This window comes from Polyergus mexicanus, unplaced genomic scaffold, assembly GCF_030449975.1.
Source record: "Polyergus mexicanus isolate NDT 795.1 unplaced genomic scaffold, iyPolMexi1.0 SCAF_7, whole genome shotgun sequence".
Lineage (NCBI taxonomy): Eukaryota > Metazoa > Arthropoda > Insecta > Hymenoptera > Formicidae > Polyergus > Polyergus mexicanus.
Window position 1 is genome coordinate 8,267,499 of NW_027223327.1, and position 16,171 is coordinate 8,283,669.

At 35.0% G+C, this 16,171-nt stretch overlaps 1 protein-coding gene across 7 annotated transcripts in view; it reads right to left on the reverse strand.

Annotated features, from left to right (window-relative positions):
* Positions 1-16,171, reverse strand: part of LOC138935055 (uncharacterized) — a 96,153-nt gene that overhangs the window by 25,992 nt on the left and 53,990 nt on the right. The gene's annotated exons all lie outside the window — the stretch shown is intronic.

Genomic DNA, 16,171 nt, shown 5'->3' on the forward strand with positions numbered 1-16,171 from the left:
TATAGAGGAAAAGGGGGAGATCCGCGTTTGTGCTATATTAATATGAACGAAGAAACTATTCGACTGTGAGAAACCTTGACAAATAACTTGCGCCGCGAAGCTTTCACTGTCGCGTTTTCTACGAGAATTTTCGATAGTTCCTTTTTCTTACTCGTTCAGTTTGCTTGAACTTTTAACACAGATTCAAGATACTGGTACGTTCGAGATCGAGTTCCAAGTTTGTTAGTTTGTACCGTTCGAATAATATCATTCAAAAAAGCGGTTTCTTTTTTTGCGTCGCTTCTATACAAGAGAACCTTTTCGCTCGAGTGCACGTTTTTTGAAAGACGACATTTGGCGCGTTGTATTTTTTACCTTCGCCGATGACTCACGGTTCTCTTTTTCAGATAGAAGATATTAAAAACAATTTTGATCACGGATCTTAACGCTCGATGCGCATATTCACAATTTTACCATGTCGACGTAAGAAACAGATTTTGAAGAGCAAAGCGGAAACAATGAGACCGGTCATGACAAACTTCAAGATAATGTAGTTACCTATATCAAAATTTGCTTTGGAAAAAAATAAAAAGGAAGCCAAAGACAATTAACATTTTTTTTTTAAATATTGTTCGCTTTGATAATCTTAATGCAGACTTACGAGCTTATCGTAAACGATAGATCCAAATAACATCGAGATGTGTAAATGAGATATATTATTTTAGCAAAAGTCCATGAGAGGCTACATCAATACTAAAACTCGAAACTTTAGTAATACAGTCGCATCGTGTCGGAGGAAAAAAGCCTTTGATTGTAATATATTCGATAATATAGAAAAATTATATAACCTGAATATATTTCTTAAACAATTATATTCGCTGAATTAAACATTTCATTCGTAAAAAATAATGAAATGATATTTGAATGAATATTTAATATTATTAGAAACTATTTCAAACAAAAATATATATATACATATACTTAAAAAAAAAAAAAAAAAAAAAAAATCATACGCTAAAAATTGAGCTATTTTCAAACCGCTGAAATTCGACGAAAAATCATTGTAGACAAAAAATAAAAATAAAAAAAAAAACGTTTTGTAGCTTGAAGTTTCAACTCCAATACGCTGTCGGTAGTTTTAAAAAATTTTTTATTTTCCTTGTTTTGTGTTTAAAAAAAAAACGTATTATTTTTTGTTCCTTAAAATTACGTATTTTTGACACTCTGCAGCTTGATAAAAAAATTTCTCTTGAAAAATTCAAGTCATACCCATATTTTATAATTCCATAAACATATTCTGTCTACACAAAACGCTTTTTTAAATATTTCCTACGATTTTTTTGGGGGCCGATTTATACAAGTTTGAAACTGAACCTGTGTTTTCTAGAAATGATGCCAATACTCGACGAAAAAATCATCGCAGATAAAAAATTAAAAAAGCATTTTGAAACTTGAAGTTTCGCCGACTTTCAGCGATTTAAAAATAGCTCGATTTTCAACGTATAAAAAAAATGTTTCCTTTTTTTCTTTTAGTAATGTATATTATTAGAAATTATTTTATAAAAATAAAAATATTTATTTGATATTGTGTGTATGTGTGTACGAGGTGCTGTTAAAAATTTTCCGGACTTACTCTATAAAAAAAAAAGTTAGGCTTACTTTATTTACAATTTGCCTCCGTCCCTTTCGAAGCTCCTTGTGACTTTATACAGCCAATATTTCTGCCATGCTTCAAATTTTTTGTGCAAATTTTTTTGCTGTAGCATGTGAAGCACCCTCTGCGATTCGGCCTCGATTTCTTGTACCGTTTCAAAACGTCGCCCTTTGAGCTTTAATTTCATTTTTTGGAACAAAAAGTCACAATGGGCTAAATGTGGCGACGATCCTCACGAACAATTTTTGCAATTTTTTTCAACATTTTCAGAGGTTGTGTCGATGTGCGGCCGTCCTGTATGATTATCGTCTTCGATCAACGTTTTCGGCTCTTTTTGAAGCGTGCATGTCACTTGAAATATTGTATATGGCCTAGAGCATCGTCGCCAAAAGCCTAAGAAATTATTTCGAGAATCTTGATGGCCGATTTTCCGAGCTTGACACAAAATTTTAGTCAAAACATTAGTCGAACACGACAAGCACACAGGACGGCCGCGCACCAGTACAACCTCCGAAAATGTTGAAAAAAATTGCAAAAATCGTTCGTGAGGATCGTCGCCACATTTAGCCTCTTGTGATCTTTTTTTGCTCCCAAAAATGAAACTGAAGCTCAAAGGGCGACGTTTCGAAACAGTACAAGAGATCGAGATTGAATCGCAGAGAGTGCTTCACGCGCTACAGTAAAAAAATTTCCAGGAAAAATTTGAAGCATGGCAAAAGCACTGGGGTGACTGTATAAAGTCATGAGGAAACTACTTCGAAAAGAATGGAGATAATTTGTAAATAAGATAAGCCTAACATTTTTTAGAGAGTAAATGCGAAAAATTTTCGAGCACCTCGTATATTTAAAAAAACGTTATTGCGCACATATGTTCATTATAACGGTAATTAATACGCATGAATGATATCTGTAATTTTAATACGTTACAATTCTGCATAATTTGAATTTCACGATACATACTCCTCATATAAAGTCCATCATATTAAGTCCAATTCTCACCGTATCGATTAACACAAATATCGAGAATGACTTGATACACGCGAATACCAGGTGAGATATCGATAGCCGCCTGTCGTTCGCTACATCGTCATCGACACCATTCTAATATTCAGTATGACCGGTGTAACAGATAACGAAGACCGATTAAGGAAAAAGAAGACGCTTTAAGATTTAATTGAACAGAGAAATATAATTTCATAATTTAATGTACTCTTCTTTAAAATAATAAGGTATTTTCAAAGTATCAATTCTTTACGAAAAACACATCCTTTTTGTCAAATATCTCAAAAAAAAAAAAAAAAAAAAAAAAAAAAAAATAAGAAGAAACAATCATCGGAAAAAATCAACGTAAAATTTGTTTCTTCTCTTCAACGTTCGTATTGGGGAGAAAATAAAAGAGAGAAAAAAAAACACGCGATTACTTCACGTTTACCTTGTCATTCGTGTAATTTTCTACAGCGTTTTGAAACACGCATGTTCTCTGAAAAAGGACGAAGAAGAGGGAAGAAAAAGAACCAAATATGGAGATGTACTCCGAAAATTAATTCTACAGAGAAAAAATGCGACCGCTTTACATTTACATCTCGCGCATACAATTGGTAATTTCAATTTGTTTGCCCGGTGAAAACAGCGGCGACGTCGATCAACACACTGACGGAGAATTGCCAGAATGTTAATTCGTGACTCCGAATGGAAACGGACCGGCGGGAGGCGACGATGAATTATTGAGGGACGAGCTCGTCACGATAATTCGTCGATTACAGTTGGCCGCGCCGTTTCTCCGTCATCGGTAAAACGAGAATGCGAATGTACACTCGTAAAAAGGGGGAGAGACAGACGACTTTAAAAGAGAGAGGGCCAGCTACGCTAGGTATCGTAAAATTATAAGTGCTACACGATCGTACAGAGAGGGAGAATATATGGTATACGTCCCGCGACGCTGTGCTCGGAATTAAGATCTCGACTCCGGTTTTCAAATAACTCTTTTATACGACGTATTGTCCATATAGAAGGAAATGGAATATGATGCATAAGTTAACCGAATAATTCCCGGCGATGTATAATATCTCATGTACTTTCTCTCGATAATAATAATAATAATAATGCGAGAAAAAATATTTGTTAGACACTGAAATGATGATTTTCGTATAGATCGTAGAAAAGTACAGCATAGAGATATTACTTTGTTAAATTAATATCATTTTTTTTTAATTTATCCCGAAAAAATATATATTAAATAATGATTGTAATGTTATGCTAGATTATACTAAAGAATTTAATAATTTCCTCTTAATTTTCTTCTTAGATTGCTGAAATATCTATACGTGCTATATATACAATATTATCGCTCTTATACCATATGTATATTTATAAAACATTTATTTATAGCTTCTTATTTTATTCCATTTATCAAAGCGCACTGATAAGAGAAAGTACGTTGGATAGAAAGTTCAATTATCTCGTTAATTGCGTTAAATTAATTAGATGTGTAGATGACACATTCCAATATTATTTTATAAATACTTTTTCAGAATGACTTTTTCAGAATTTTAAAACAGCACAGTATATTGAACATTATACAGAAATTTTAATATATTTCCTTTGTGACATCATTCCCTTGTACTATATATTTATAAGATAAGAACTGATAAATACCATCGTGCCACTTTAGCGATGGTTTTCTACTTGACCAGCTAGATGTCGGAGGGTTTTTTTTTTTTTTTTTTTTTTTTTTTTTTTTTTTTTTTTTTTTTTTTTTTAAGATAGTTCAGGGATCGTGGAGAGAAGGAAGAGGCAAGATATTGAAAGATCGCAGGTATTAAAGTTCCGGCGCAAATGCAGGGAAACGCTAAGAATCGGGCCCTCGTTCGCTATCCTAGATTCCTCGATGCTTTCTATTGTGTTTACGGATCGCATTAGAGTACCTTTCGCCGACGTTGAGAAAATACTTGGCTTCTTCTCGATACCAGCAATATCCTCACTATGCGCGTCTCCCTACTTCCTCCACAATTTCCTCTACCCTCCCCACCTCCCTCCTCCCCCGTCTCTCTTATGGGAATACAATTAATCTTGATATGATGATAGCACGCGCACTATATCGTATAATTTCGCCATAGTGCACTTTTTCGCAAATTATAGCACGCTCGAAATTAGACTTACGATTCTTCGAGTAGCCAATTTTTCTCTGTCGCCGGATCTCCGTTACTTGGTGACCTCCATATTTCGATTGTCGAATGGTATTAATAATATTTAAATGATTATTTTCCTCTGATTGAATAATCAGATTTTAATTGCTTCCCAATCATATTTTCATTCTTTTATAAAATTATATTCGATTCCATTATTATAATATTAATATTTAATCAATGCCATAATTATCTTCATTAAAACAGAGTTCTATTTTAAAAAGCAGCGTTAATAACGCCGCTTTTTGTGTATTTTGTCACTTTATTAACAATCTACATGATTGTGTAATTACTGTGTAATTAATTAGTTCAATCTAATCATTGTTCTCTAATAATTATGCTACGATTGTCTATATCTCTTTTATTGCAATATTAATCGATAGTCGCGTAAAACTATTTTAGGAATGGCAGCTTGTAAATGACTGACCTTGCTGCAACTCTTGTGGCGTCACCCACGACGGGCTAACAACACCCACCCTCTTCTTTAGCTCATGAACAAATACAGGCTCTTCACAGAGCAGCCGCTTCTAATCGCCCACGTTTTTTACACGATCGATCGATCCTTCGATCGCATTATTCGCAGATCTGTTATGCTCGTCGCGATGCACCAACATCACCGACGAACACGATTCCCGATGTCCGCAACATACTGTTATAATTCGCGCAATAGACGCGCATCTGCATAGAACGAGATCGTAAAAATAGCCCGAAGCATGAAAATTTGATTGTTATTGTGGTTCTTACATGTATACGAAATAGCTTGATGGATTGTATATCATATACTGTTTCTTTTCACCGAAACTACGCTTATCCGGATTGGAGATTGTTATTAAGTTCGATGGATACTGACAGAATTTCGTTCTTAATAAATTTTTTACAATCGACGAGACATCGCAATAAATAGCCCTGTTCGTCAAGAAATATTCATCGTTTTAGTAATAATAGCATACGGATTTATTATTACAATTTTATTAAAATTTCGTTGTCTTATATATATGATCGTAGAACACAGATGAGATGCGATGTCATTCAATTTCGCTACTTGTGATTGGATTTATTTTTTGGAAAATACCGTCAATGTATTATAATTAAAATTAAAAATATATTTAATTAAAATTAAATATATAATTAAATATATAATTAAAATTCTAAAATGTTATCTGTCAGCGATATTATCGTCCTTTCCTTAATAAATATAAAATTGTTATCAACTATTAAGACAGTTCGTGCATACGCAAATTTTTTCTCATAAAATATATAATGCTCTCGCATTTTATATCATTACTCCACTTTCATTTACATAAACGGTCATCTTAAAGATCTTCATTAATGTGCACGTATAAATAATTTTAATATTTAATACTCATTTGAAGCGATCTTGCTTTCCATCTGCTAATTAATCATCATCAATAACACGTTAGTAATTATTAATATATTATTAATATCATTGACGTTAATACATAGTTTCCGTTACACAGAATTCTTTCGTATGGAATGTTTTCTAACACGACGGTCGCTCGACGCAGCATGATTCCGATAACGCGACGTAATAACGGGAATGCACCGAAGATAACTGTTGCATCGGAGAATGCGTATTTCGAAGCCCGATTCTTTTTCGCGGATCCGTTAAGCGTTCTCGTCTTCCGCCTAACAAGGTGCTCGCGCGCCTACCGTTAAGAAGATGTAGTTATCCGGACAGCGCGATTCCCTCCTCCCGATGACGTTTGTACGAGGATCTCGCATATATAGGAATAACGAAGCTTCGCGGCATATAACGGTTCCGCGGTCGTCGATTGTTTCGCGAGAACGCAGTATGCATCGTGCGTAACGTCGTCCTCGTCGCGATATTTCGCGAAAACAACGAGAAGATTAGGACCCGAGTGACAAAACTTTCTTCGCGATACGTATTTGCGGAATTTGTAATTCGGAATATTTCGTAGCAAAAATATATCGGCAAATTACAATTATTTTTAACGATTGTAAATAAAAAAGAAAAACACGGATGTACATCTTGCATCTTTCAAGGGATTATAATTTTAACCGATGTTTGTACAAATAAGAGATAAATAAGAGACGAGGAAAATAAATATGATATTTATGTGTAAAAAATATTTATGTCATAATAGATGAGGAAACATACACGACATAAGATCTATAATTTTGTTTGCTATGCTAATAAAACGTGTATGTGAACCCCGAGATTAGCCTTTATTTACATTCCGGTTTAATATTCGCGAATGTTCTGTCATCTGGCTCGATACAGTCCGGATTATAATCAAGTCAATCGGACTGAATTCATTAACATCTCTTATAAAATCTTTTACCCTCTTATTATATATGTTAAATTTTATTTCAATATACAAATATCTCAAGCAATAATTTGCGATACTTTTCAATTCCGTGGCAAGATAATTTCGATTTTAAAATCGTAATATCGCAAAGACATTGAGAATGCTATTAATATTCAGAATCGAGTATTAACAAAATGTTTTTATGTCTATAAAAAAAAAAAAAAAATATCTTAAACGTATCACTCAATCATCTGCATTCGAATCGTAGTAAAATGAATTTTTTACCTTCTTTTTTTCTACTCGATTAACATGCAGCACGCGTAAGGTGAAATCTGTTTTGCTAGGATAAATATATCGCGAGATTAATAGAAACATTATCGGAATATCGTTTGATCCGCGCTCAAGATCGCGATAAGATAAATTACTTTTAATTCTATATCCCTCATAAATATTTAACGGCGGCTGCATATATTAACACGGTACACATCTGTTCTATTACATTCGTTATGTAAAGACGCGTTCCGAGAATTAATAAAAATGTAGAAAATGTGAGAAAAATATATATATCTCGCGCTCGATTTGCATTAGCGTCGCAAAGCGCACTTAATATGTTTTCCAATCTCTGCTCAAACGCCGCGCCACGCCGGCAACTGCTCAACGTCGATAAATGCCACAATGTCACCGCGTTCCCATGAAATGACAATCGTTTTTCTCCCGGTTGGGTATGTTGCAGCGAGCTCTTCCGCGAAAACAACGACGGAGACTGCACGCGAGCTGGGGCAGGACGCGTATCGCGATTTATCATCGTTGTTAGGGAAATAAATAATAAAAGGAAAGAAAAAGAGAAAAAAAAAAAGATCCAGTAAAATCATCGTAGCATGATTGACGAAACATATATTATCGCTTTTTACAATATTGGCGAGGCAAAAAGAACTTGTTTCTCCGCGCAATGTCGGCTGCGTGTCGTAACGCGAGCGCGATGTCGGAAAAGTTGACGATACGCTCGAGATTAAATTGCGAACGCGGACAACGAAGGCTTTTCACGGACAATATTTAATATCACATCGTGCCACATTGCGTCCTTTTCTTTTTGGCGAAGAAGGCAACGTAACGAGTGACGAAAACGCGTTCCGATAATATGTAGATAAATGGTGCCTACGCGCGCGTCTCTCTCTCTCTCTCTCTCTCTCTCTCTCTCTGTAAAAGCCCTGACCGTTCCTTCTCTTTTTTTTTCTTTCTATCTATCTATCTGTCGTTTTTGTTCCTTTTTTCTCGCGTATACGAGGAAGAGGGGGCGTGTACGATGACACTTTTCCTCGAGCGTACATGTGGTATGCTGTATTCGCTATCAAACAAATATAAATGTATTTTTTGACAGATAGTGCGTTAAATACACGAGGAAAAAAACGTTATTTAGATATATTTTTTAAAATGCAGCAGTTTTTTTAAACATTTATTTTTAGGCGAAAACTAGCAATTTATGTAATCTTACTGTCATGCTGATAATGCCCGCGGACAGAGACCTTGACGGAAACTTGACCATCTTTTTAATCACTTATTGTTAGATGCATGAATGTTTTCATTATCACAATAGTGACTGTGCCGTATCACAGTTTTACATAATTTTGACAATTTTGATAGTTTTTAATGGAAAAAGTTCGTAACGTAGAGAACTGGAAATTTCCTTTTTAATTTCACTTTCATTCATATATCAATTTTTATAATTTTCAATACACATATAGGGTTCAGAGCACAAAATTACAATACAAAGTATTTAAATAAATAACTTGTAACTTGTTATTTTTATATTGATCAGCTTCACTTCCACTATAAATACTGCCACTCTATCGATGTTACCATTTCTATGGTTTTTTTTTTTTTTCACTGCAATTGTTTTATTGAACACAATTGAATGTAAAAGATATACACCTCCGAGACTGAATTAACGCAATATCATTTCGACGTATTGGTAAACATTTTACACATAATGTTACAGCGACGATTCAATATGATCCATCAATTTTAATTTTGCTAATTCAAGAATTACACCTTTGCACTAAACTATCTCGATATGCCGTACTTTCATCACACGATATACATAACTTCGCATATTTTCCTCTCTCGATGCAAAACGTAATCGCCGGCACACTGGACGCTTTGTTATTAATTAACCATGTAGACACGAAATAAAACTCCTATCCGTATCTCTCGATTACGTCGTCCCGACAATCTCGCGCACACAACACTACGTATTGTCATCGCTGATGACGTGGGCTTCCGCGGTGTCGGAAGCTTGCGCGGCTTCGGTTCAACTTTCCGTCCAACAAACTTTATGCCGCCACCTCCGTGAGATGGTGCATCATCCACGAAATGTGTGCACCAGCAGCGAGAGAGAGAGAGAGAGAAAGAAAAAAAAAGAGAGAGAAAGAGAGACGCATACGATCGTGTTTCCCTCCGAAAGCTGTATCTACTAAAAAAGGCACGAAATCGCGGAATTTGATCACTCGTCTCGAATACTCTTGAACTCGCGCGATAACGAAAGAATCATCCATATGGAATATAAAAGACTGGGTTTAATTGATAAGAGACGAATAAATTGGCACATTCCTGTAGCAAGAGCGGAGATTATCAAATCAAAAGATACGCATATACATTCGTAAGGATATTTAAAAAGTTTTCAAGAATTATAGAAAAATGCGTGGTAAGTAAAAGTTTAGAAAATCTGAAAAATTTAAAAGAATTATGGGTTTTATTATCGCACGAAATATAATACAGTCTAATATCTATATAAATATCCACTCGTAACGCGTAAAGCATAATTTTTTAATTTTTCAAAAATATTGTAACATTGAACGATCATAAATAAAAGAAAACAGTAATAATAAATTATTATTATCGCAATATTAATCGATATCTCTCCGCTCTTTACTCCGGTAACTTACCAATCCGGTTAACCTACTGAGAAATCACAATCGACTTAAAAAAAAAAAAAAATATATATATATCAAACGCGCCTCCGAACTTTTTCGCACCTGCGTTCAAAGATTGCTTTCCAAAAATGCGGGATGCGCTCTCGACGATGTATAATCTTATTAACGATGCGACTACGGCGATTATACGACGAGATATTACAGTGACAAATGCGTGCGGCGCACACGTACGACCGGTCGCGGAAATTAAGGAGGATCGCGCTTTGTGTAAAACGCAACCGACCTACAATGCTGCAAATGCAGCGGAACCGCCGTGTGTCTCTTCTGGCCGCCTGCTCCTCGCCGCCACCCATCCCCTCTCGCCACCCCCGCCGCCGCATACCGCCTTTTCCACCGCTCGTGGAACGATATCCCTCCTCTTTTCGGTTTTTTCCTCCCCTTATAGCAGCCCCTTCTTAGGCCGATGGCCTCCCTTCTCTGAATCGGCCTTCGCCTACCACCACCCCCCACCCGCACCCCACCGTGTCCCCGCAGCCCCCTCGCCAAGTAATGGCGGTATACGCCGCCAGGAACGTACCCATTGTCTATTGCCATCAAGAAAGAATCACATTAGATTCTTGTTCCTTGGCAAAGAGCAAGGAAGCACATTTTCTAAATTGTGATTCAGAAAAATTGAAAACTATGATAAAGTTTAAATTAAAATATTTATATCGAATATATATGTATATTACATGATTCTTAAAAAGAAGCGATTGATTATTTTGTATCTCTTATTAACATGGCGAATTAGTGAATTGTAAGTAAAATTTGAATTCACGCCTCAGAAGGTCGCCATTGCGGCATAAATTCACGGCGATCCCGTAAGATAAGCCAACGATCTAAGTAGCTATTAGTGTCAGACACGTGTTATCGTGATTAACAACATTAGTTTGTTACCGCGCGCGCGGCAGCAGTATCGTCTCAACGTGACGTAACAGGCTAGTAAACATAAATAAAAGTGCGCACGCGATGCGGGGTCAAAGCTACAATGTAACGCGCGTCATAAATCGCGGCGATTACATTAAAAAAAAAAAAGGGGTTGGGGGAAGAGAGATCGGCAAAAAATCCACGTAGTTTAACGCTTGGTGCACGTCGGCGACGACGGACTTTGCGTACAGCGATTAATGTAGGATGAAGGATTAATCTCGCGGCGTTCTGTCGCGGACTCCTCCTCCCCGTCTCCTCTTCTTCTTCCCCGATAAAAGCCAAAAATATTTTTCGAAATAAAGTCGGAATTTTACGGACGACAACAATTTTTTGCGTCCTTATCGTTTATACGCTCAATCGGCGTGGAAGCGCGTCTAAACATATTAAGAATTGATAACCCCTCGTCGAGCGGGTTTCTCGTATGCGACGAATAGTCGATTTTGCGGAAAAAAATAAAATAATTAAAAAAAAAATTTTTTTAAGAATGAATATTTCGTATTTCCGAATTTCGTCGGCGATTTTTCTTCATTCGAGAACGACGAGAATGATAAGCAATGATGTATTCCAGAAATGATAATTACTATCTGCTTTATATACGTATAATTAAATTTCATTAATATTGTATTGTATTATATATCGTTATTGTATTTACTGAATGCAAGAAAAGGAAAAGTCAAGTCCAAGTTTATCGAACGTAATTCATGGACGGTAAGCGGGGAGTCTTATCACCGATAAGAAGCCAAGTATTACTATAATTTTTCGAACATCAAACACTTAACGAACATTTAACACTGTTGCTACATCGAGAATATACAGTACAGTAAGAAAAAAAAAATATTAAAGAAAGATTATAAAGTGTATTGAAAAAGATGTCGCACGATGTATCGTGTCAGATTGGCGATAATTTGCGAACCCGATATGGGTTTGTTGTCCTCCTTGCGCACAATTGTGTGTGTACGACATATTACCCAAATTCCTATCCCGTTGGCTCAGCGGGACTCCTGATTGTTGATAATTCGGATTTCGACGTTCTGGATGGATTCGCGAGAGCTCCTCAAACCGTTCGCAAAATTCACCGGCGCTCTGATAACGGACAATGCATCGAGAACTCGTCCACGAGTTGGCTCGCGCTTCAAAGAGAGAATTCCAGATAAGGAGAAACTTTCTCGCGTGCGCGAACAATCCAGAACGTCATCTCGCACAGCGGGATTTGTTCCATTCTGGATCATCGCCACCGAGTCTCGCGCTAGTTGTACGATACATTTCTGTTTACGATGACGTACGAGTCGATTAAAAGACGCGAAAGCGCGATAAAACGCGAAAAGAGAGAGCAATTTTCCACTTCTTGTTTCTCCTTTGATGACAAGAATGGGATATTTGAAGCAATGAAATATATCACTGTGTGTGTGTGTGTGTGTGTGATTTAAAATCTTAAAATTATATAGATCTTTAAATTTTTAATTATTTATTTTCCAAAAATTTTTATAAATAGTTCTTAACAAAAGTTTTTGTTAATCGACGAGATGTTTCCAAAATAAAAAAAGATTTAATTTCAATCAGAAAGTTTAAAATTTTTATTATCTGTAGAAAATATATTCGAATCCTTCTCTGTTTCCTCGAGTTAAAAGAGATTTAGAATTTTATGGTTTCGGGAACCAATTAGACAATATAATTTTTTCATTTATTTGTAAATAGTTTAAAAATATTTTAGTTTATCGATTTATTAGATAAAATATTTAATCATTAAATTTTGAAATGTTGCAACAAATCCATTGTTACATTTGTGAACGACTAAGGGAATGCGAATCAATAAAACTTGAACTGTGTTCGTGGAATTGGTATATGTAAGGATCGATACGTGTTACAATTGTCTTATCAAAGTCATATTAATCTTGAAACGCCATTAATAATGATGCCACTGTCTGGATTATTGAAATCTATTTTTCCATCCGTCTCTTAGTTACTGAGCGCTTCGATATTATAAGGTGCATTTTTCAATGATATTATTAAATATTCGTTATTAATGACGAACGAAATGGATATATCCTTACAAAGACGCTATAAAATATAAAAAAAATGGATTTTAATATTCCCGAATGTAATTATTAACTATTTTTTATTAAAAAAGTATATGTACACGTTGTATGGTTTGGAGTTTTTTTTTTTTAATTTCAGATCATGCAACATATTTCAGGAGAAAAATAATATCATAAAAATGATTAAGGTCTTTAAGAGCAGAAAAATAAGGGTAGAAAATATACGAAGAAAAATTCTGATTAAAAATTTGCAAGTTTCGTAAGATGCTGATATAGTTTATATATTGTTTAAGTAGCCTTTGAAGAACTAAATTTCGCAGAGAAATATCTCAAACCCTAAAATCGATTACCAAAAAAATTACAGACTTCACTATTCTTTTTAACCTGATTCCACGAAAAAGATGAATTAAATAGAAATAAATCAATTATTAAAAGTGTTCTTAATCTTGAACGAACACAGACGCGACAGTTCGTTTAAATGTTAGATCACATTTAAAAAATATAGGTTAACAGATATATATGTATATCTTAAAGTCCTAAATATAATCGTTAAATATATTTCGCGCGTATATATAAAAGATGTTACGAGTAAAATTAAAAAAGTAATGTCACATTATTTTCCTGTTCCATACGATTCCAACATTATTTTTTTTGTTTTTTAACAAATGGGGACATGTATCGCATCAAAATCAACTAATTTAATTCTGACAAAATGGATAAAAATATTAATTTTTAATGACAAAACAGCGCTTCATCGGCGAAACATTTCAGAGAAAGTATTGCTAAATTTCGTAAATTAATCTATTTTTTATCCCTAGTCAGGTAACCTTCATGAAATATAAAGTATGTGTCAAATTATTTTTCCCGACTCGATCTTGCCGTTTTGAAGAGATAACTCACGCGCACTGACGGTGCGAAAAATCGCGAAATCAACGATATTAATTTTTCAATATTATGACGGAATCTTTCTTCGTGGGACGTTTAATAATCGATCTCTTAAATCCGAGCAACCGCGGCAAAGAGCGAAGGCCGAGACCCGAGATTTACCAATTTCCTCACTCGCCCCAGATTCCTAAATTCGTATAAGTTCGTATAATTTTAGCCGCGCGAATATTCTGCCGATTTTGGAATAACACGTCCGCATTTAGCGGCCCGATAATTCTCGCCACACCGCCAATGTCAACGGTGGCTTACACGATTAACGATAATCGGTATGGTAATTAACCCGCGTCGAGCGCGCTAATCTAACGTGACGAGTTTTACGCGCAAATAAATTTTCATCACTTAAAATTCATCTTTAATTCTTTGTGACAGCTCATTTCAATTTGTCACAATTTAATTTATCCTACTGGATGTCCTACTTTAACTGTCAATCTTAATTTCAGTGATAAATTTTTCGATCAACGAATACGATTGTAGATATAATCGTATTTCATGTCGATGCGAAATCTAAATTAATTTATAATCTCGTTATAGGCATCTCACAGTTACATGATGTACATCGCTGAAAAGATACTTTTCTGGATTCTCGGACTGTGCTTGCTAAATAATAATACGTAGTTGCTAATGGAAACCCACTTCGCGTTGGCTTCTCCGGAATAGGTTTCACGAAAGGGAAAAGTGTGTCATGCACAAAAGCCTTTTTCAAATCGCCTTAGAGCTCTGTCATTTGTTATCATAACAATCGCGATATTTCACCGAGGATGCAAAAATTAAATGAGTTCACTCAAAGAAAAGGCATACACAGAGAAAAGATACGAAATCTCTTGGCTAAAAAATTCTTTTTTTCTGCTTTCTAAATAATTTCAAAGAATCATTTTATAAATTATACCTGTGTACCATTTCTCTTTCAAAAGATGATATAAAAAAGTTTCATATTTCAAAGCTTTTAAATCGAATTTTTCTTGGAAATGTCGACATTTTATTTTCGGAATAAACTCGCAGTTCGCGAAAATATTTGATCAGCGCGCGATTGAAAGTCAATGATATCGCGATCTCACGGTTGCGATTACTTTGGACGGTATTTCCCTCGCTACTAAAACGCGACATTTTCATTATTATTAAATCATTCGTCGACCGACGAAATCAGCGACCGAATCGTCCCGAATCGCGGAACACTATTACGGGCGCAACGAAAGAGAACGAAAGAGAGAAAGACAGACAGAGCCACTATAACCATTATAATTCCGACAACAATTTATCACGTCGTAATATAAGGCGTAAAATTCTCCCCGCGGCAAATTTCCATAAAGTTACCGCCAACATTTACGTGCGTTAGACGGCGGCACACATCGCTTTGCAAATACTCTTCAAAACGCGTACAAACGCAAATGTTTCGACTCTTCTGCACAGCTAATGAGGCTCTCGTCCATGTGGAATTTCGTGTCCTCGATAACGAGTATTCTCACTTAAATGCAATGCTCGATGCATTCACCTAAAGTTACTCTATAGTAATCATAATGCTTCTTATTGGAATATATGTTGATTGTTACATAGACTTGTGCGATCGCGGCATTAATAATTAGTAACATGATAGCAAGAGTAAGATATACACAAAAAGGCAACGTGAAATATTATAATATATATATATATATATATATTTACTTTGTGTTAACTTTTATATTAATTATTAAATATTAATATTTAATATTAATATTCTTATCGAGATGTTATTTAATTTTACACGTCCGGTAAAATTCTGCATTTATAAATTATATTTTATATTATACATTATTAAAAATTTAATTATATTATTTCATTTTCAAATGTTTGAATAAAATTGTAATAAAAAATTTCAATTATGCCTCGACTGAATGAAAAATGAATTAAAAACTAAATTAAAAAAAAAAAAAAAAAAAATACAATTTTATGGATGTTCATAAGCTATGGCTGTTATAATGTCAAAACCGATTGAAATATAATGTAGTTAAAAACGCAATAACATTAAAACTTTTAATAATTTATTTTTCGACGAAAGAGAAATGAACGTTTTTTTTCAAAGATTTGTTGAGAGAGGGTTAATCGGATTCGAAACGGAATGCTCGATACGGGCCTGGAACTCGCGATGAGAAGACCGTGTCTCGCCCTCCCTCCCCTCCCCCCCCACCCCCACCACTCACCTCTCTTTCTT